General features: G+C 34.5%; 1 protein-coding gene and 1 long non-coding RNA gene across 9 annotated transcripts in view; one reads left to right on the plus strand and one right to left on the minus strand.

The window, feature by feature from the left end:
* Positions 1-24,295, plus strand: part of LOC309641933 — an 870,732-nt gene that overhangs the window by 361,593 nt on the left and 484,844 nt on the right. The window lies entirely within an intron of this gene.
* CNTN1 (contactin 1) overlaps positions 1-24,295 on the minus strand; it is a 376,331-nt gene that overhangs the window by 209,110 nt on the left and 142,926 nt on the right. For 2 of the 8 annotated variants that reach the window (XM_082422546.1, XM_082422549.1), the window contains exon 3: positions 9,345-9,443. The exons of the other annotated variants lie outside the window; for them this stretch is intronic. The gene's annotated coding sequence lies outside the window, so the exon portion shown is untranslated. The remainder of the gene's footprint in view (positions 1-9,344; positions 9,444-24,295) is intronic. 8 annotated transcript variants of the gene reach the window in all.

A 24,295-nucleotide genomic window follows, 5' to 3' on the forward strand; every position in this document is an offset into this window, starting at 1 on the left:
GTGTCTGAAAATATGTTGAACATCATTAAAAATAATTTAAAACATTTTTTATTACTTTCATCTCTGCTATTGACATAACTTCTGCATAAGCCATAATTTATCTTTAATTAAAATAGCCACAGCACTTTTGATGGACAGAATATTTGTTCAAGTTTTAAAGCACCAAATATTTTTGCATTAATATTCTAATCAATAATGTAAAAAAAAAAAAAAAACACTTTGTTCATTCTAATCACCTGAACTTGCCAATTTCAACATAGTCTTTGTAAAAACTATCACAAAATACACTCACCTATTGGTGGGTGTGGTGGTGGAGGTGGGAAAGAAGGGGCTACAAGATAGAGAGATATCTAAATCTTGGTAGCCAGGCATGTTCCCTAAGGCATATATCAAAGTTGATCTTCACTGAGCTTGAAAACCACACTCATAGAGAAGTTGACACTTTTGACATGACAATCAGATATCCAGGTACAGGTATACTTTAGGTCCAGCTACATCACAACCCATCCTTCCCAACATTTGCTTGTACAGCCTTGAGTCACATGACACCATATCCTTCCAATAAATCTCCCCTTTTGCTTAAGCTAGTTCAAGATAGATTTTTGCCATTATTTTATAATAACTTTTTTTTTTTAATTTTATTTATTTATTTATTTATTTATGGCTGTGTTGGGTCTTCGTTTCTGTGCAAGGGTTTCCTACAGTTGCAGCAAGTGGGGGCCACTCTTCATCGCGGTGCGCGGGCCTCTCACTATCGCGGCCTTTCTTGTTGTGGAGCACAGGCTCCAGATGCGCAGGCTCAGTAATTGTGGCTCACGGGCCTAGTTGCTCCGCAGCATGTGGGATCTTCCCAGACCAGGGCTTGAACCCGTGTCCCCTGCATTGGCAGGCAGATTCTCAACCACTGCGCCACCAGGGAAGCCCTATAATAACTTTAAATGGAGTATAATCTATAAAAATATCACTATGTAGTACAACTGAAACTCGTGTAATATTGTAAATCAACTATACTTCAATAAAAAAAAAAGAAAAAAGAGAAAAAGATCTTCTACTACAGGATTCATCTTGCATTTGATATGTATAATTAACATAAAGAATATTATCCCCAAGGTCTATTCATTTGATAGTGTGACTTAAACAGTAGTGTCTTATAATTAATAAAATGTGATAACATTAATTCATGTGAACATTCATTCAACACAGATTTATTGAACATCTACTATGTTCATGGCACTGTGCTAGACACTGGGAATGCAGGCACCCTTTCTATTCTTCAATCAAATACAGAAGACTCCCCTGGTTAATATCATTTTTTCTCCTGAAGGAGTTAAGAAGAAGAAAAGGGTTCTAAAAGCATTTCCCCCAACAAAAGAATTTTAAAATTACTCATCATTAATTCATATTTTAGAGGAACTAATAATGAACTAATTAATATAAATTTATTAAAAATATTATTCATCAGACTACTCTGCAATAAGCTGGGTACATGTATTGGACATCTTGTAAAATTTATGTATTTCTTCAAGTGTGATTTTGTTCCTTATCCACTAGTCAGATTTTCCATACTTGAGCAAAGTGACCATTTTTGAACTTAGATTATGCTTATGGATAGTTTCTTTTTCAAATTAAACTTGACTTTCTTCTAGTAAATATTAATAAAAATTAATTTTCAATTTTGCACTGCCTCCATTATGCCCATTTTAGTTAAAATGAAAGGAAGATGAACAAACTTATGAACATAGGGGTTCAAAATGTCATTGATTATATACATGCATTGACATTTGAAGATTCCTGCAGAGTGCCAAGAAAATTTAGTAAAATTATGGGGATATAGAAAAGAAACTTTAATCTCCTAATCCTGAACCTAGAGTTTTAGTAACAGTATAACCTTTATCTCTCAATTTTCCCATCTTTAAAGCGAGGATCTCATAGTCTCCTAGAGGGGATTAAATGAGATTATTCATTTAAGCATGATCTCAGCAAAACCTTTTTTCCTTTCAAGTTGTACTTTAACTACCTATCTCTTTTTAGTGTGAACCTCTGAAATTTACAGTCAACACCATTTATTTCATAATACACTGACTAAATCATTATACCAATATTTCTAAACTATTTTAAGTATCCTTTTACTACCTCATTCAGGAAGTTATTTTTGATGCCCTCCCTTAATTTTAGCTAGAGCCCAATTAATATGCACTTACTGTACCTGCTTCTATCTTTACAAGTGTTAGCTTTGTCCAGTGAGCTTTCAGTTATTTTCTCTCCTTCTTTTAACAGACTATTCTGTCCATGGAAACAGGGAATATAATTCCCTTTGCATAGCCAATGCACATAAAAGGAGCTTAATAAAAATTTGCTGAAGTAATAAATTAGTGTGTTCCCTGACCTCAACAGATTCACAATCATGTAGGGTAATATACATATCTATTACATATGAATATAACAGCATTCCATCAATTAGATTGTACCGTAGTATCTGGTATATATAAATCTATTTATTCCATCTGAATATAAACTCTTTAATGGAAAGGTTCATGTTGTACTCATTTTTGTATCCCCAAAGTCTGGCATAGTAGCTAGCATATGTGCAAGATTTGCCAAATATGGTTCTTCAGTTCAGGAGAGTTGTGTGTGTATACACACACACACACACACACACACACACATATATACACACACATATACACACACACATAAAGTGGGCACTTGGAACTTGGGAAGATACTGCTACTAGCTTTGTGCTCAAAAGTTTAATTCAAGGGATTGAAGTTGCAACTAAATGCATCACTCAAAAAGAATAGTCATACAGTCTAGACAACTGTTGATAAATGATCTTTGCTTCTGTGTGTGGGATTAATTGGAATGCAGATATTTTAGAAATAATTATGCTGGCAATAAACATAAGCATTTTAGGCACAGTGGTATAAGTGCTTTGGCTAGTAAAATAGATAGCAATAAATTGGCCTGAGAAATATAGTTGATGTATCAGAAAAATAAGTTTATAGGTTAGATTGGAGAAAAAAGGAAAGAGTGGAGTTAACTCTAAATTTATAAACGTGGCAAATGACAGTGTCTCTTTCACTTAGAACCCATGTATCTATCTGAAGATCAATCAAGATAGCCATAATGCCAAGATTCTCATACAAATGTTACTGTATACGGCACTTTTATGTTAGTCTATAATGACAAATAAAATTTTAAAGTACTTAACTATGTTATATAATTTTACCAAGTGTTTGTAAGCATGGATAATTGTCCATGAATATACTGATTTAAGGATAGATAAGTCCGAAGACAAAAATGAGGCAAAATGACTTGTAATCATCTTCTTAATGTTCACTGAGACAGAGCTACTATCACTTTTAACAGGCAAGGACAACATAAGAAATTTTTTCTAAGGATAATATTATGTTCAGATTTTCCACAGCCTGATAAATCCTCTTTTGGTAAGGATTAAGCTTCTTATTCTCTACAGGTATAACCTCTCAGTATTATTTTCCAGCCAAATCCTCCAAGCCAGGGCCAGAACTCAAATTATGAGAAACACAAAACTAGTAAATAATAAATAAATTTTATGTTCATGATAATTTCACAGAATACATTTCCTCAGTAGTAAGCATCTCAGAATTTTCTACTAAAACTGTTCCTCTCTAGAAGATCAGTGTTCATCATGATTTCAAAGCACTTTAAAAATTATAATAAAAGTCATTTCCTAGGTTCAAGTAAAGGGAAAAATTGCAGTTTTCCATTATTCTTACCTATTTATTCTGGAACTTGGGTGCCCTCATGCTGACCTACTTAGTTTATCACTAGTCTGCCTAATTCACCTCTTGGTTTCCTGCTCACTCAGTTCTTCAACAGATTTCTTCTGTTTGTCACCCAGCTTCTCGTGTTGCCAACTTTATATCATCTTCCATCTGTTTAAATTCCTATGTTCTTTCTGGCACAGCTCCTCCTCCAGATTCTCTCCCAGCCACCTACCTTGCTGCCCTTCCATCTGCTAGCATGACTAGTGTCTTTTCTAACCTGTTCCCAATCTAAATTGTCTCCAATTATCTACTTGAATTTCTTTATCAAAAGTTTACCTCTTAAAGGACTATTGTGATTGCAGTAGTTACTTATAATCACACAATCTTGGAGTAGATAGGGAAGTTAAAAGCCAAAACGCTCAAACATGCATTTAATGTTTTAATTCTTCTACCCTTTAAAGTCATTTACTTTTCTCCGCTTCTTTTAATGATAATGTTTTGAAGGAATAGCATGCACTACTGAAAGATACCACTAATGTCTTTTCATATACATTTCTTCTGCACACTAATACTGTCTGGCTCAACTCTTCTTAGTCCTGTGGTTAAGTGCATTTGTCATTGTTCCAAAGTTCTGCATTCACTGATTACCAACAACCTTTTCTTGAACACCACATTCTCAAGACAGTTCAATTCAAATTTTTAGGCTTAATGTAGCAGAAATATTTTTTATTTAGGATGTGTGTTATAGTTGCCTACTGGATGCCAAAGAGGTTATATAAACAACACTAGCATTTGATTATTACAGTTTCAGAATTTGATATTTAAGGAGCATAAGGTGGCATTTTCCCTTGACATTGATTTAGTTGTTTGATGAGGTAGATGCTTATTTTCATGTAGCAGATGTAACATACTACAAGTTAAAGTGGACTCTGGAAAATATTTAAAACTTTAGACCTATGTACCCTGTCATGAGACTAAAAACTAATTGTCCACTCACATTTCTGGAGTAATACCCTTCCTCTATCAACAACAACTTAGAAAAGAATTAAGTTTGTGTTTACAGGAGGTTCACTCAGAAATTACCTTTATATTCAAAATAATATTGTAACGGAGCAGGACCCTTATGGGGTCTTCCAGGACAGGCCTTCCCCTTGTATCCTCTGCTTTAGCTACTCTCTGGAGTATGTAGATTACAGTATCTGATGCACATTTCCTGAGTTGTGTTACAGATGTGAAAACCCCTACCAAATGGAAAATATTAACTGTTTGAAGACCACAAGCACATAGCCCCCAAGCCTACTGGAGCCTGAGGATTGATAATGTTAGCGCCTGTGATACAGCCGTTACCTCATTCATCAGCCAAACAAAAGAATTGTGCACTAGCTGATCACACACCTTGCAATCCCCTTCCCTCACCTGGCTTTTAAAAATGCTTTGCTAAAACCCTTTGGGGAGTTCGAGGTTTTGGGGGCATGGTCCTGCAATTAACCTTTCTCTTCTCCAAACTCCGATGTTTCGGTTTGTTTGGCCTCACTGTGCTTCAGGCATATGAACTTGTGCTAACAATATAGCAGTTTAATAAAAAGGTAATGATTTCAGAAAGACTTGACTGATTTATTTTAAATACTAGGAATGTAATACTTCTATTGATGTTAATTAACATTAAAGAAGATGTTGATAAGTTTTTCATGTTTATTTTAATATGTTTTATTGTTATCTAGGTATGGTAAGGCCAATAGATCTGGTGATGACTGTCATTGAAAAAAATAGCTTGTTATATTCACAGATCCCGAGAAGGCGGGACATGCATGGGGACACACAAGGAAGCATGAGGGTGCAGGTTTTGTCAAGAGGCAGAGGGAAAAGGGCAACTGTGGGCAAGAGCCTTTATTATGGTTTTCTCAGGAAGGAGGCAAGATAAAAGTGGATTTAGGATTGGCCAGTTTGAATTATTTTAAGGAGCTCTGGGGCATTGGGGCTGTACCTAGTTGTCTTGATGTGAGAATTCTAATAAGAAGGTTGAAGGCAGGGCTTTGGATTGGTTGGTTTGCATTTGAAAAGGGAACTTGAGGGCCAGTGGTTTACTAACTCCCATGATTGGCTCACCCTGGGAGGTGCAGTCCCTCCAGGGTTAGCAAGGCAAAGCATTAGAATACAGAAAAAAATATATAGTTAATACAATATTCAATTCAGGATTAACAATCATTAACAAGAAATGTTGAGAATTCATCTGATTCAGAGATTAGAAATATCTTTAGCATTAAATGCCTCCAGTGTGATTAAATAATGTCTGTGAGTACCCAATAACTATAAGACCCACGTCTAAACAAGTTATTCTGGTGGTTAAGTTCTTAACAACCTGCTCCCACCTTGTTTATTCTCATCTAAACCTATACAATTCCTCTATTTCAGTCCTGACGCCAGAATATATAATATTGATTTTTGTTTCCACCCCTCTATGAACATTCTTCTCCTGGACTCCATTTAACATTTCTGAGTTTGGTTCCTCCTTTCTCCTGTGACACTAAAACTTTTAACCAAGTATTTGACCTGATGCTATGCTCTAATTTTTTTCCTGCATTTGAACTATTTGTTCTATTGAAAGCATAGCCCTTCATCTTTTTCTTGCATCTACAGTGAGTACCTAGAAAAAGCACACAAGAAGACCTTAATAAATGCTTCTTCATTGCACTGAGTTGTCTTGTAATATTAAAGTTATTAGGAAACAATAAATAATTGGGTAAAATGTATACTTATAATCAGAGGGAATAAATTGGTGAAACATGCATGAAGCTTTATTAAAATGACACACTCAACAGTGTCAACTTCTAAGAGCATATATAAAGGGAAAATGTTTCATAAACTGTAATTTCTTAGGGAAAATATTTTGAGGAACTAATTTTATCATTTTCTCCAATGTAAGAGAGAAGAATACAAAATCTCTTGGTATCACTCTTTGTTATAAATTCATACTTGAAAAAGTTTTCTGTGTATTTTACAAAGCTTGTAGCACATCAGGACTATTTACTAAAGAACCCTATAGGGGATTACCTTGTCATATAAATGTAAATTCAGATTTAATCAATTCGTATGTGTGTTTTAGGTTTGGAAAATGGGCATATCATCTCTCATCTTTTACTCTTCCAATCTTCCATAAATGATTCATAACTTTTCTATAATCTTATTTAATGCTGAATATAGTATAGATAGATGGAGATACAGTTTTCTTCTTAGATTTATTATAATGTAGGTGAAAACATCCCTTATTAATATACATATTTATTCTCTATAAGCAAATTGCTTGTTTACCAGTTTAAAATATTCTTCTCAACTGATTTATCACTCTGTCACCTTTACAATTCATTTTTAAGATAAATTACAAAACCATATATTAGTGAATCATAATATTTCAGAATTCTTATAAATTAATTTTAGAGGCATTAATAATATATATCAACTATGAATTAAATTCACTTTTCTTTCAAAAATTTTACATTTGATATTTCACTACTATATAGGTTTCTCATTCCATTTTCCTTCTTTCCATTATACCCTTTTTATATCTTCAGTTTCCTTTCCAACTGAATTTAATACTATTATACTTTGCCATAATAATCATTATCTAAACTCATTTTGGTGTTTCACTTCATATATTGTGGTTGATTTTCAAATATTCTCATTAATCTCTTGTTATTTTCTCCCAATTGATAACCTATAAAAAATTAATTGCAACTAATGGGGGAATTGGGAACTGAGCACATCTCATTCCAGATTCCCCTCACATGACCTGGGAAATATTCTTTATCAAAACCATTAGGTAATTTCAGTGAGATTGATTAATGGCCAGGGTTGAGACTAGAACAAAGACAAAGAGGCTTAGGTAAGTACAAGTGCAATGTTACATAGACCCCTTTGTCTATACAATCTCCCCAAGTTGTTCCATTAATTTTACTGCTATGATCTTGTCACCCACCATGGGGGCTTTTCTTCTACTGTCACCTCAGCCAGCTCCAACAAGTAGCACTGCCATTATACTCATTATTCAGAATTTAGTATGTCATTAGGTAGTAAATACCTTTAAGTTTCTGTTCCCTCCATTCTTTCTCATTGTCTTTTAGATTCCATTTTAGTAGCCGTTAAGAGGCCACCTCATCCAGGAGGCATTTAAGCAGAACTGAACACCATGACTCAGCAACGGGAGACCTCTAAGATGTATAGGCAGTTACCTACCCTCCCTTTCTTCCCCTTCCTAAGTAAAAACTCCACTCCACGTGTGAGTGTCCTCATAAAACACATTCTACAGTGCTGGGAGCGCAGTGCCACACCACCACCAGACAGTTGACAGGAAAGCCAAGTAACAGAGTAACACTGTAGCAGAACTGAAATGCACTGTGAAATGCTTGAAGGGTATTTTTCCTGTGGTCTTACTATCATTACTCTATTTCCTTTTTTAATTTTTATTTTTTAATAATAATCCTTATATATTATGTTTTATAAATTATATATTATAGTGTATATATGTATGTATGCATATGTGTACATATATGCATATGTGTATACATATATATACTAGTATACATATATATACTAATAGTATAAATGTACTGTTGAAAAGCATCCTTAAAAAATTTTACTATATCTAGAGTTTCTTGCTGAATGTTTATTGAATGCTATTTTTCCACCCTAAAGAAAGGTTTAGGAATTTATATCATACTGCACATTATTTGCATATTTATTAATTATTTGTCATGATATTTAAGCAAGCAGCTTTAATTCACAAAGATTGGCAAATATAGTAGTAGATAGAACTACATTTTTCAGTTTTGCAGAGTTTTTGTAAATTTTATTTGGCTTTTATACAGTGGGTTCTGCAATTGTATAAGCTTAATTTTTAAAAGACCAAGGAAGAAAGAAAACTTTTTGGGGGGGGGCATAAATTTCAAAATATTACATCTATGCATTCTTTTTGGAGTAAGGCATTCTGGACAAGAGAGAAAAAAAAACCAAAACACTACAGGTAGAAGTCAAACTGTTTTGTTTCTGACAACAAGGTCTTCCTTCAAGGACAAGCTAGTCCAAATTATTTTAATTCCATCTGTTCCATTTGTATGCAACACAGTATTTGAGTTTGAGTACCTCAGTGCTTTCCTCTGCTTCTGGGGAAAGGATTGAGCATTTTTGGTGTTTACCAACATTTTTTTACCATAATTTGAAATTATTGACATTAAGGAAATAATACGAGTCAAAGGAATACCACAGCCCTGCTAAAACTTCTCCACGGGAGGTAATTTTTGATTCAGCTCATACTTTCAGCGCTGCCCCTCCCCAATTTGCAGGTTTCTGTCTATCAGACACACACATCTGAGCTCTGGTACATTCTTGAAAAGCTTTTGCGTGCAAAATAAAATACCTTACGGCAACTTGTCAAAAATATAAAATAAAATCAGCTTTCAATTAAGACAAAAATTGAGAACCCTGACACTGCATAGCAATACTGAGGTGTGAGTCAATCCTACTAATACTGCATCACCCTTATCCTAACTCGCCACATTCTCCCTTGGAATTTACTAACCTAGAGAAAAATCTCGGACTTACCTCATATGTTGAATTATCTGACGTTCTGGGTATAGTATTTATTGCAAACTGTCCATTTGAATGAATGCCGCGACAGTTACACTACAGTACGTCTCTCTCCTGCAGCAGAAAGCAAGTTAAAAGGACTTCAAGCTGTGACCTCAGAGGCAGGCACAGCCGCTCCCATCCTTCAGCCAACCTTCTGGGGAGAGCAGGTTAGATGACAGTAAAGCTGGCTCTCTACATAGCAATACTTTCAAATAAAGCATTCTGTGCTGGGAGCTGTGGGATTTACATCCAAATTCAGCTGGCTAGAGTCAATGCTGCTTCTATGCCTGAAAATATTAAGCATTTCACTGCAGTCACTTAATGCAAGAAACTATCTGAGGCGACTTCACAAACCCTGTCATTCTGTTCGGAGACTAAAGAATGAGCACCGCATGCATAATTCATGTATTAAAATCTTCAATGCACTTCCTGTAGCCTCTGTTCTATCCAGTAATGGGCTATTGATCACCTCATCGCTAAGACAATTGGAGGTACACGATTGGTTTATTTCCACAAATAAAATTACAACCTAAATCACAGGCAGAAGCCTCCAACCCTGCAGCATCCACTCGAGTAAAACATTCACATAAACGAGATGGCATTTGCATACTGCAGAATGTTTAAACTGGACTCTTCCGCAGAAATGCTATAGCATCTATTTTCTTTTATTCAAAATACATACTTTCTGTGGGTTTAGGCTGAATATTTTATATTGGAAGTGAAGTATACAGAGTTGATCTTTTCCTACCCTTTCGGGAAAATCAACAGGGCTAAACGGAAAATTAAGAAAAAAATAAAACACAAAGAATGGTGTATTGGTGTAAATCATAGAAGTTTTTCTGTGGTTTCATTTGAATAACATTTCTTAGAAGACTTTAACTTAAAAACAATTAATTTTTATTTCAATAATGTGGAGGAGGATTTCTTTTTTTTTTAATCATCATAGTGGGTACATCATTGTTCCTCACTGTTAACTATTTTGGATCATGAGCACCTGTGCTCTGGGTGTGTCAGTAGTTCTGAGAGCCCTTTCTCTCAGAATTTAAGCTCCTAAGAACACGCCTTGATTTCTACTAGTCTTTTTTCACTGCCTCAAAAAAGTAAGCTTTAAAACAAATTGTGCTTTTTATTATGCTAATATTCATCAGGAGAAAACATAGGTAGCATTTTAAAATATCACAGTAGTATAATATTTTTTAAAATTACCATAATGGGAGATCCATGTAAAATAGCAAATGCATTTATGTACAAGAAATGTTTGTCTATTTCCCAAAGTATCTTAATTGTAAAAACAAATTAAGCTTTATACACCAAAGAGGACTGATGTTATTGAGATCATTTAGAAGCCTAATGCCATGTCTTTCCAAAGGCTCTTCAATGGTGATTTGCAGTCAATAAGCCAGTAACAACTGATACCAGCATGAGAGGGTAGTAGGAGCCCTGATGACAATAGCAATGGAGTTCAGGGATGTTCAGGGAGACGGCTCTTCCTTCCAAGTACAGTAAGAGCATAATCCCTGCTAGGCCATTGAGAAAATAGGTGCACCTAGCTGATAAAGATTATGCTGAAATATTCTAAAGGTGTCTGAGAAATTAACTAACCAATTACTAGGTACATTATATATTCCATATTCTGCAATGTTTTGTTTTGCCCAAGCCAGATTCTTTTTGTGTGTTTACATATATACATAATAAAATTTACATAATAAAATTCAAGTAAACTACAAGACCTTATTTTATAACATTTATCAGAGTAATATTCTTTATACAGAAGATCTCAAACACTTAAAAATTACAGAAGGTATAGTTAAGGATTAATTTCCTGCCAAGAGTTGTATCAATTTAATCATTTAGAGAAGCAATTTTATATGAAGATAACATCTCTTTTAAAAATAGTAGAAAATTGAAAACTTTGAAATTTAAGTTATCATGTGTAAGGATATAGAGTACATTCATTTAAGAGATATAGATGGCTGAAAAAACCAAAAATAATTACAAACGTAAGCATTGGAAATTTAAGTTCTCTGAAATGACATAATTCAATAGTGCATAACCGGGTGGATAGGAAAAGCATTAGCTTTGTCCTTCTCTTCTTCTGCAGTGAGTGAGAGGAAGGAAAATATCTTTTCTCACATACAAATATCCAAGACCCAAGTCTAAAATGGTGATGGCAACTTTTCATCTACTTCGTGAATTTTCAGATTCAATTGTTTTAAAGTTGAGGAGAGAGATGAAACACACACACACACACACACGCACACACACACATCATCAACCGAGAAAAGACCAAGATTAGAGTCAGCAAAGAAGAGAAGAGTATGGCATGAGAAAGGCTATGGAGATAGTAAGTCCTTAAGAAATCAGAGTTGGGGCAGCAAGTAAACCTTGAAGGGAAACACCTGAGTAAAAATAATCAGTTGTACTCCCAGATAAGATGAAGCCTGAGAATGTAATAAGAACCAATTTCCACTTTCCAGAAGTCTGGCTATGCCTGAGAAACACACTTAACCAATCTTTTCAAATGGATGGAAAACAGAGATGGCTGTTTTAGATGAATTTGATCTCTTTGCAGATCTAGAGGATTTCCAAAATTTTAAATTTATAATGCATGTAAAATATGGAGTGAACTCTGTAATGTACAATAGGGTCAATAAAATGAATCAAAATTTGTGAATAAATCAAAACATATTTAGTTGCTAATTTTGCAATATCTATATATAATAAGATATATACCTAGCCTGCCTGTCATTTGGAAAAAATTCATAATTTATATCCACTATAAGAATACATAATGCCATGTAGAAGTAGGAAAATAATTTAGCCTGCCAAAGTTTCTACATTTCTGAACTCAAGGGTTGTGGGAGCAGACTGCATTTATTCTCTGAGATTTAAGACATTCTTTCCTATTTTCTCAAGCTGTCCTACCCATAACATAGTCGTCCCCTAATCATAACACATTCATTCAATCAAAAAATATTTCTTATGTACTTTCTGTATGAAACAAATTGTACTATATGCTAGGAAGACAAATATAGTGGTTGCCCCCAAGGTATTCATTCTTTAGTGAGGAAAACAAGGAAAGACATAGATACAGAATGATGAATACAATTACCTCTGTTACATGTTAAGGTATGCAAATGAGGTAATTACTAAAGTATGCTGTGCCTGTATGCTAAGTAATTGATAGATAAGTGTTATATATGAGGCATAGAAGCAGAAGGAATATTGGCATCACCAACTGCTCATAGGGCATTAGGAAATGATTCATGGAGGGGGTGCTATTTAAAGAAACTGTGTGGTAAATAGAACTAACATGGGCTTTAATGTTTGACAAATTTGAAATTAAGTTCAAGCTTCCTCAGTTTGCTGCCCAACCAAACTTGGGTCCGTTTGCCCTGCACAGTAAAGCCAAGGTTGACACTGGGTTATAGTGAAGGAAAGTGCAGCATTTATTGTAAGGCACCAGACAAGGAGTCTGGGGCAGCTAATGCTCAAAAAACTCAAACTCCCAGATGAGTTTCAGGGAACATTTTTAAAGGCAAGGTGAGGGAGGGGAGTCCTGGTGTATGTGATCAGCTTGTGCACAATTCTCTGATTGGTTGATGGTGAGTTAAAAGGGCAGCGTCACAAGGGTTAACATTATCAATCCTCAGGCTCCAGTAGATCAAGGTCATCAAGTAGTTAACTTCTTCCATTTGGTGGGGGTGTTAGCGTCTGTTACAAAACTCATGAAGTATGTTTCAGATACCGTTATCTAGGTATTTCAGGGAGGAACTAAAGATTCTGTGAATGCCACATGGCTGATTTACTGTTAAAATTGTTACCAGTTCTCCTGGTTCAACTGCTACTTTTGTCACTACCTGTTCACATCTTTTTGATCATTAATTCTTTTTTTTATTGGAGTATAATTGCTTTACAATGTTGTGTTAGTTTCTGCTGTACAATGCAATGAATCAGCTATATGTATACATGTATCCCCTCCCTTTTGGACCTCCCTTCCACCCACCCCCCGCATCCCACCCATCTAGGTTATCACAGAGCACCAAGCTGAGCTCCCTGTGCTATACAGCAGGGTCCCACTGGCTATATCTTTCACACATGATACTGTATATATGTCAATCCTAATCTCCCAATTCATCCCACCTTCCACTTCTCCCACTGTGTCCACCCTTCTGTTCTCTACACCTGTGTCTCTATTCCTGCCCTGCAAATAGGTTCATGTGTACCATTTTTCTAGATTCCACATATATGTGTTAATATATTGTATTTGTTTTTTTCTATTTCTGACTTACTTCACTCTGTATGACAGACTCTAGGTCCATCCACATCTCTAAAATGATTCAATTTCATTCCTTTTTTTTTTTTTTTTTTTCACACACACACACACTGTATTTTATTTTTACAAGAGATAGACTGACACCAAGCATTGTACATGGATGACCACAACAAAAGCAACAATGATTGCAATTACCAAACATGAAACACACTCATACTATGCCATAATAATGACATTCAGTCCAGTAATCCTCCACTGTAACAGCTCCTTTACTTTGCAGTGAAAATTGATTTGTATATTCTTTGCCTCTGAGTCCTTGTGGGATTTTTTTTTTTTTTTTAAATTCAGACAGAAAGTCACAAAAATTATACTCATCCTCATCAGTTCACTCAGTCCCATGTAATTAATTGTTTTTTTTCATCTTGATCTTTTGTTAGCACTTTTATGAGTTCCTCAGTTTTTCATCAGAGTTCTGAAAATGCTTATTCATTCAGTTCAGCAGTACAGTCAGTTACCAGAAACCTGTACTTGTCAGAGTCTTTTCCATGAATTTCTTGAAGATGAAACCCTTTTATAGGAACATATTTGCAAAATCATCAGAGTACACCCAGAACTGTCTGTAAATGACAAAAGACTTAAAAATGACCACGGTAAAACATTTGATGAAAGTTCATAATAATGCAGTTGACAAGAAAATTAGTTATTTCTGAGATATACATTTTAAAGTAATAACTAGGATTATTACTTATAACATTATACCAGAACATATAAGATTTTTAGAAATTTCATGTAATGTCTGAAACATTTATATTAACATATTTCCATACAAATAACCCAATGAAAGTTTAGTATTAGTTGTTTTGTTTGTTTTTTTATACTGCAGGTTCTTATTAGGCATCAATTTTATACATATCAGTGTATACATGTCAATCCCAATCGCCCAATTCATCACACCACCATCCCCACCTCACCGCAGTTTTCCCCCCTTGGTGTCCATATGTCCATTTTCTACATCTGTGTCTCAACTTCTGCTCTGCAAACTGGCTCATCTGTACCATTTTTCTAGGTTCCACATACATGCATTAATATATGATATTTGTTTTTCTCTTTCTGACTTACTTCACTCTGTATGACAGTCTCTACATCCATCCACGTCTCAACAAATGACTCAATTTCGTTCCTTTTTATGGCTGAGTAATATTCCATTGTATATATGTACCACAACTTCTTTATCCATTCGTCTGTTGATGGGCATTTAGGTTGCTTCCATGACCTGCCTATTGTAAATAGTGCTGCAATGAACATTCGGGTCCATGTGTCTTTTTGAATTACGGTTTTCTCTGGGTATATGCCCAGTAGTGGGATTGCTGGGTCATATGGTAATTCTATTTTTAGTTTTTTAAGGAACCTCCATATTGTTCTCCATAGTGGCTGTATCAATTTACATTCCCACCAACAGTGCAAGAGGGTTCGCTTTTCTCCACACCCTCTCCAGCATTTGTTGTTTGTAGATTTTCTGATGATGCCCATTCTAACTGGTGTGAGGTGATACCTCATTGTAGTTTTGATTTGCATTTCTCTAATAATTAGTGATGTTGAGCAGCTTTTCATGTGCTTCGTGGCCGTCTGTATGTCTTCTTTGGAGAAATGTCTATTTAGGTTTTCTGCCCATTTTTGGATTGCGGTGTTTGTTTCTTTGATATTGAGCTGAATGAGCTGTTTATATATTTTGGAGATTAATCCTTTGTCCGTTGATTCGTTTGCAAATATTTTCTCCCATTCTGAGGGTTGTCTTTTCGTCTTGTTTATGGTTTCCTTTGCTGTGCAAAAGCTTTGAAGTTTCATTAGGTCCCACTTGTTTATTTTTGTTTTTATTTCCATTACTCTAGGAGGTGGATCAAAAAAGATCTTGCTGTGATTTGTGTCAAAGAGTGTTCTTCCTATGTTTTCCTCTAAGAGTTTTATAGTGTCCAGTCTTATATTTAGGTCTCTAATCCATTTTGAGTTTATTTTTGTGTATGGTGTTAGGGAATATTCTAATTTCATTCTTTTACATGTAGCTGTCCAGTTTTCCCAGCACCACTTATTGAAGAGACTGTCTTTTCTCCATTGTATATCTTTGCCTCCTTTGTCATAGATTAGTTGACCATAGGTGCGTGGGTTAATCTCTGGGCTTTCTATCTTGTTCCATTGATCTATGTTTCTGTTTTTGTGCCAGTACCATATTGTCTTGATTACTGTAGCTTTGTAGTATAGTCTGAAGTCAGGGAGTCTGATTCCTCCAGCTCCATTTTTTTGCCTCAAGACTGCTTTGGCTATTCGGGGTCTTTTGTGTCTCCATACAAATTTTAAGATGATTTGTTCTAGCTCCGTAAAAAATGCCATTGGTAATTTGATAGGGATTGCATTGAATCTGTAGATTGCTTTGGGTAGTATACTCATTTTCACAATGTTGATTCTTCCAATCCAAGAACATGGTATATCTCTCCATCTGTTGGTATCATCTTTAATTTCTTTCATCAGTGTCTTATAGTTTTCTGCATACAGGTCTTTTGTCTCCCTAGGTAGGTTTATTCCTAGGTATTTTATTCTTTTTGTTGCAATGGTAAATGGGAGTGTTTCCATAATTTCTCTTTCAGATTTTTCATCATTAGTGTATAGGAATGCAAGAGATTTCTGTGCATTAATTTTGTATCCTGCAACTTTACCATATTCATTAATTAGCTCTAGCAGTTTTCTGGTGGCAGTTTTAGGATTCTCTATGTATAGTATCATGTCATCCGCAAACAGTGACAGTTTTACTTCCTCTTTTCCAATTTGTATTCCTTTTATTTCTTTTTCTTCTCTAATTGCCGTGGCTAGGACTTCCAGAACTATGTTGAATAATAGTGGTGAGAGTGGGCAACCTTGTCTCGTTCCTGATCTTAGAGGAAATGCTTTCAGTTTTTCACCATTGAGAATGATGTTTGCTGTGGGTTTGTCATATATGGCCTTTATTATGTTGAGGTAGGTTCCCTCTATGCCCACTTTCTGGAGAGTTTTTATCATAAATGGGTGTTGAATTTTGTCAAAAGCTTTTTCTGCATCTATTGAGATGATCATATGGTTTTTATTCTTCAGTTTGTTAATATGGTGTATCACATTGATTGATTTGCGTATATTGAAGAATCCTTGCATCCCTGGGATAAATCCCACTTGATCGTGGTGTATGATCCTTTTAATGTGTTGTTGGATTCTGTTTGCTAGTATTTTGTTGAGGATTTTTGCATCTATATTCATCAGTGATATTGGTCTGTAATTTTCTTTTTTTGTAGTGTCTTTGTCTGGTTTTGGTATCAGGGTGATGGTGGCCTCATAGAATGAGTTTGGGAGTGTTCCTTCCTCTGCAATTTTTTGGAAGAGTTTGAGAAGGATGGGTGTTAGCTCTTCTCTAAATGTTTGACAGAATTCACCTGTGAAGCCATCTGGTCCTGGACTTTTGTTTGTTGGAAGATTTTTAATCACAGTTTCAATTTCATTACTTGTGATTGGTCTGTTCATATTTTCTGTTTCTTCCTGGTTCAGTCTTGGAAGGTTATACCTTTCTAAGAATTTGTCCATTTCTTCCAGGTTGTCCATTTTATTGGCATAAAGTTGCTTATAGTAGTCTCTTAGGATGTTTTGTATTTCTGCAGTGTCTGTTGTAACTTCTCCTTTTTCATTTCTGATTTTATTGATTTGAGTCCTCTCCCTCTTTTTCTTGATGAGTCTGGCTAATGGCTTATCAATTTTGTTTATCTTCTCAAAGAACCAACTTTTAGTTTTATTGATCTTTGCTATTGTTTTCTTTGTTTCTATCTCATTTATTTCTGCTCTGATCTTTATGATTTCTTTCCTTCTGCTAACTTTGGGTTTTGTTTGCTCTTCTTTCTCTAGTTTCTTTAGTTGTAAGGTTAGATTGTTTACTTGAGATTTTTCTTGTTTCTTTAGGTAGGCTTGTATAGCTATAAACTTCCCTCTTAGAACCGCTTTTGCTGCATCCCATAGGTTTTGGGTCGTCGTGTTTTCATTGTCATTTGTCTCTAGGTATTTTTTTATTTCCTCTTTGATTTCTTCAGTGACCTTTTGGTTATTTAGTAATGTATTGTTTAGCCTCCATGTGTTTGTCTTTTTTACGTTTTTTTCCCTGTAATTCATTTCTAATCTCATAGCATTGTGGTCAGAAAAGATGCTTGGTATGATTTCAATTTTCTTAAATTTACTGAGGCTTGATTTGTGACCCAAGATGTGATCTATCCTGGAGAATGTTCCGTGCGCACTTGAGAAGAACGTGTAATCTGCTGTTTTTGGATGGAATGTCCTATATATATCAATTAAATCTATCTGGTCTATTGTGTCATTTAAAGCTTCTGTTTCCTTATTTATTTTCATTTTGGATGATCTGTCCATTGGTGTAAGTGAAGTGTTAAAGTCCCCCACTATTATTGTGTTACTGTCAATTTCCTCTTTTATAGCTGTTAGCAGTTGCCTTATGTATTGAGGTGCTCCTATGTTGGGTGCATATATATTTATAATTGTTATATCTTCTTCTTGGATTGATCCCTGGATCATTATGTAGTGTCCTTCCTTGTCTCTTGTAACATTCTTTATTTTAAAGTCTATTTTATCTGATATGAGTATAGCTACTCCAGCTTTCTTTTGATTTCCATTTGCATGGAATATCTTTTTCCATCCCCTAACTTTCAGTCTGTATGTGTCCCTAGGTCTAAAGTGGGTCTCTTGTAGACAGCATATATATGGGTCCTGTTTTTGTATCCATTCAGCCAGTCTATGTCTTTTGGTTGGGGCGTTTAATCCATTCACGTTTAAGGTAATTATCGATATGTATGTTCCTATGACCATTTTCTTAATTGTTTTGGGTTTGTTTTTGTAGGTCCTTTTCTTCTCTTGTGTTTCCCACTTAGAGAAGTTCCTTTAGCATTTGTTGTAGAGCTGGTTTGGTGGTGCTGAATTCTCTTAGCTTTTGCTTGTCTGTAAAGCTTTTGATTTCTCCATCAAATCTAAATGAGATCCTTGCCGGGTAGAGTAATCTTGGTTGTAGGTTCTTCCCTTTCATCACTTTAAGTATATCATGCCACTCCCTTCTGGCTTGCAGAGTTTCTGCTGAGAAATCAGCTGTTAACCTTATGGGAGTTCCCTTGTATGTTATTTGTCGTTTTTCCCTTGCTGCTTTCAATAATTTTTCTTTGTCTTTAATTTTTGCCACTTTTATTACTATGTGTCTCGGCGTGTTTCTCCTTGGGTTTATTCTGTATGGGACTCTCTGCGCTTCCTGGACTTGGGTGGCTATCTCCTTTCCCATGTTAGGGAAGTTTTCGACTATAATCTCTTCAAATATTTTCTCTGGTCCTTTCTCTCTCTCCTCTCCTTCTGGGACCCCTATAATGCGAATGTTGTTGCGTTTAATGTTGTCCCAGAGGTCTCTTAGGCTGTCTTCATTTCTTTTCATTCTTTTTTCTTTAGTCTGTTCCGAAGAAGTGAATTCCACCATTCTGTCTTCCAGGTCACTTATCCGTTCTTCTCCCTCAGTTATTCTGCTATTGATTCCTTCTAGTGTAGTTTTCATTTCAGTTATTGTATTGGTCATCTCTGTTTGTTTGTTCTTTAATTCTTCTAGGTCTTTGTTAATCATTTCTTGCATCTTCTCAATCTTTGCCTCCATTCTTATTCCGAGGTCCTGGATCATCTTCACTATCATTATTCTGAATTCTTTCTCTGGAAGGTTGCCTATCTCCACTTCATTTAGTTGTTTTTCTGGGGTTTTTTCTTGTTCCTTCATCTGGTATATAGCCCTCTGCCTTTTCATCTTGTCTATCTTTCTGTAACTGTGGTTTTTTCAATTTCATTCCTTTTTATGGCTGAGTAATATTCCATTGTATATATGTACCATGTCTTCTTTATCCATTCATCTGTCAATGGACATTTAGGTTGCTTCCATGTCCTGGCTATTGTAAATAGTGCATAGACATTTCTCCAAAGAAGACAGACCAAGAAGCACATGAAAAAATGTCCAACATCACTAATTATTAGAGAAATGCAAATCAAAACTACAATGAGGTATCACCTCACACCGGTCAGAATGGCCATCATCAAAAAATCTACAAACAATAAATGATGGAGAGGGTGTGGACAAAAGGGAACACTCTTGCACTGTTGGTGGGAATGTAAATTGGTACAGCCACTATGGAGAACAGTATGGATGTTCATTGAAAAACTGAAAATAGAACTACCATATGACCAAGCAATCTCACTACTGGGCATATACTCTGAGAAAACCATAATTCAAAAAGACACATGTACCCCAATGTTCATCAATCATTAATTCTTGAGCCAGGTCTTTGTGACTCAGGGGATGCCTGGAAGACTACAGCTTTTCAACAAACAAAAGGCAGGGAGAAAATATGGGCGGAGGGATCTGTTGCAGGGAAGCACAATAAGGTCTTGTTCATGTGACCTTGGACGTGCTACCCATACTCCATGAGCATGAGTTTTATCATGTAGAAATCTAGTTAAATATCTATCTCTTTATCTTTTTATAAGAATTAAATAAATGGCTTACAGAACAATAATTAAAAATACAGTTTTTGTAGTCATCCAGATGAGAGTTTAAATCTTGCCTTAATTTCCTCATCTCTAAATGGAAATTTCATTGCCATCACAGAGTTATTAGAAAATTCAAATAATACAATGTCTTTGTGTCACTTAACACAGTTTCTGACACAGTGAGGACTTTAGAAACATTAATTTATTTTCTCCAAAATCTTAGTCTTGAAGAAAAGGCTTGAAGGGAAAGCCATTTTTAGTAAAGAGAAAAGTATGCATTTGTAGAGACAGGACATCACATGATATGCTTGAGAAACTGAAGTATCTATATTATGATAATTTTGGATACAATAAACATTTTGTCAGGTGATGAGGCAAAATTATACAAAATCCGATAGTATAGGACTCTTTTTAAAAACTGTTAAAATCATGATTATATACCACATTTTTAATCTGGGAAGGAGTTTGAAGCTATTCTACACAGAAAGAGATATTTAAAGATTTCACCAAGAGAGTAAAATGACTAGATTTTGTGGCTAGAGGATAGATTGGATGCAGTAACCAGATTAAAAAATGTGTTTAATAAGATATGATTTTAGTCTACCAGAAGTGATGAGGGCCTGCACAAAGCAGAGATAGGGATATTCTAGAGATATTTAAACATTAGAGCATAGGACTAAGTAGGATTAAGAGAGAGGGAGAAATCATGGAAGACTTTAGGACTTTAGGACTTGAGTCACTCAGTGTCCTTCGCTCATCCCTATCCAAGAAAAAAAAAAAAAAAAGAAGAAGAAAAGAAGAACCACCGATATTATGAGAAAATGGTGAGGTAATGAGATTATAATATTAAATGAAACAAAGGAGAGGCAAACCAGAAGAAAGATGAAGAGTTGGTAAAGAATTGGACACTTATAGAGCTTCCAGTAGACACTTGGATAACGAAGCTATAGCTCACTAAATAGGTTTGGAAGTGGCCAGAGTTGTTTAAGTTATGGAAGTGGAGGAAACAACTCAGGGTTGAAGGTGTACAGAGAAAGGAAGGTGGAGGATGAAACCCTGAGATGTAGATAAGAAAATGTACATAAAAGCCTTAAATTAAATAAATATCTTGACATAATTAATAAGTTGACTACAAAAGGGAAACCTGCTAATATGTGTTAAACATATACTATAAGGCTAGAACATGCTTAGTACTTTAATAAATTTATTTGATTTGATCATCACAAAGCTCTCATGAGATAAGTAACATTTACCTCCACTTATCAATGAAGACTCTGGCTCAAAGAAAGGCTAAGAAATTTGGCCAAGTCACATGACCAATGAACAGGTAAGCCTGAAGTCACATCTAGATTTTCCAAGTTCACAATTCACACCTTAAACCACATCAAGCTGCTGAACCACTTCTAAGAACCACAGTCCTAACGGAATGCATTCTCTCCATCTCTGCTTTTATACATCCCAGAAGATCAACAAAAAGTAAGTTTTGTATTAAAAGTATACAAAACAAGTATGTCTGGTAATCACTACTTGTTTTAAAAATAAGAGAAAAAAATTAAAATATGGAAAAGAAAAATCATTTATTATTGTTCCAAATACATAATATTTTATATATATTTATCTCCAAATGCACAGTATGTAATTATGTCTAAACTAGTTTATAAAGAAGACATTACCATTGCTTTCAATAGGTAAGAAAACAGGCTGAAATAGTTTTCAGTAACTTTCTTAAGGGTACATAGATTAAAGAATAAGACAAATTTCCACATGACCAAAGCTCAGGGTTATTACACTGTAATATCCTTTAACAACATTGTTTTCTAATTCACCAAGAAATGAACAAAATAGAGCTACAACCATCAACATAGATGGAGCTTGCATGCTTAATGCTGAAGAAAAAAAGTGCAGAACTCATATATCATAATTCCAATTACATAAAATTTAAAAATAAGCAAATGGTATGATATTATATTTTGCCTAAAGGTATATGTAAATAAGATACATGAAAATTAAGGTCTGGATATAAATTCCAAATTCTGGATTGTACTTACTTCTGGGAAGAGGAGGAAGGATATTATTGGGGGGGAGGATATAGAGAATTTTATTTGCATAAAATACTTTTATATATTAAGCTGGTAGTGGGCACACATCTTTCAGTTAAATAAAGAAGAAAATAGCTATAGGGAACAGGTATCCAAACATGTCCCAAAATTTGAGATACTTGTACATTGTCCATACAACATTAAAGAATTCTTAGTTCCATTAATATACCCAACATTTTCTCAATATTTCAGTTAGCATACAGCGCTTAATATACCCAAATGATTTCCAAGGTCTCATACAAATCACCCAACTGTAGTTCAACTTGCATATAAAATGAACCTAATAAGATTTCTGCTAATGTTTACAAGTATAATTGAAAAATATAACTTGAAGTTTTTTCAGTCTATGAAGTTTTTTAAGTCTAAATAATTATAATAATCCCTATTTAATTATATTTACTTTTAGTTACTTTTAGAGAAGCAGTTTTCCTTTTTAAGGTACTAAATACCCTTGGAAGAAGACATAATTAACTTCAGGTCAGAGATACCAGCAACCAGTTCCATCCCATGAGATTCACTGAACACCTCAGTGAACATGCCAGTATGTATCTCTAGATACACATTAAAAAATAATTTTACAAGTTTAATCCTGCTTCTTTTTTCTAGTAACAAATTTAAATATTTGCAAAATAGTCTGGTCTAAATAAATATCTAGTCTCAAGACAATTTAGATTTACTTCATTATGTCTCAATTTCTTTTATACAAGAAAAGTGTGTACTCTCTTAGGTCTTTAAGATTTTGAGCTTTTGAAAAGAATGACTTGACTCGTAAGTAACTCCTTTAAGAAGGTTTAGAAAAATAAGGTTTATTGTATGAATTCACAAATGAATAAATGTCAACAACAAAATAAATGACACATTCACTACAATAGTTGATTAACCCATTAAAAACACAAACTCCTTTTATGGACTTTATACAAGTTTTAGCCTCACTATCACTAAAAAGTACTTAATTAAAAACTTCTAAATAGATGTATTTTAAAAATTACCACATCATGATTATACTGCAGAAGTTTACATTGTGTGCGTATATGTGGATGTGCATATGTATACAAATATTAAAAAAATTTAATGGCAGTATACTATATTTCACATTAGTGTACATGTAACATCATACAACTTGTTGAATTGTCACAAACCAGCACAGCTATGTCACCGACACTCAGATCAACACACAATACATTACTAGGAGCCCAGAGGCCCTGTGTTCTCCCTTCCATACTCCACCACCCACAAAGATAGCTATTGTCCTGAAGGCTAACATCCTAGATTAGTTTCACCTGAATTTTTACACAACCTTTAAAAACCAATGTCTAGTGCTGTAGAATTCTCTAGATATAAAATCATTTCAGAAATAAGTTTGGACAGAAGTTTTTATTCACACTCTTTCTATTCTTTTTTGACCACAGGTTCAATGTAAAATGTAAATGTTATACTTTCATTTAATAAGGCAATTTTGTATAAGTTCTTTTTTATATGAATATTTTGCAATGCATTTTATTTTTCTACCAAAACTAGGTCTCATAGCAGGATATTAATATTCCAGTAAGTCCTTTTGTAAAATATTGGTTTTCATAGAGTCATTGAATAAGGCAATCAACTTTGCTTCTTCATAAGGAGTTTTATCTTTAAACTTGCAACTGTAATTTCCTGGAAAATATTTCATCATAGACATTTGTCCTGTTAAATTGAAGAGGTACTCATAAAGTATCTTTAAAATATAACTAATATTTTATTTGTAGGGAGTTGGTATGGGGATCTTTCTGAACAAAGTGACACTTAACTGAAATAAACAAGAGTTTAAATTAAAAATAGTTGATTGATTGAACATAGGGATTGAAAGTCTTATTTTAAATATAAGAATAACATATGATCTAGACTGACCCTTGGTGCAAAATTGTCAGATGCAAAACTCTTATCTAACATATGACCTAGTAAAAATTATGTTTGAAAAATAATCCAAATAA

The sequence above is a fragment of the Balaenoptera physalus genome (assembly GCF_965194825.1).
Source record: "Balaenoptera physalus genome assembly, chromosome: 13".
Lineage (NCBI taxonomy): Eukaryota > Metazoa > Chordata > Mammalia > Artiodactyla > Balaenopteridae > Balaenoptera > Balaenoptera physalus.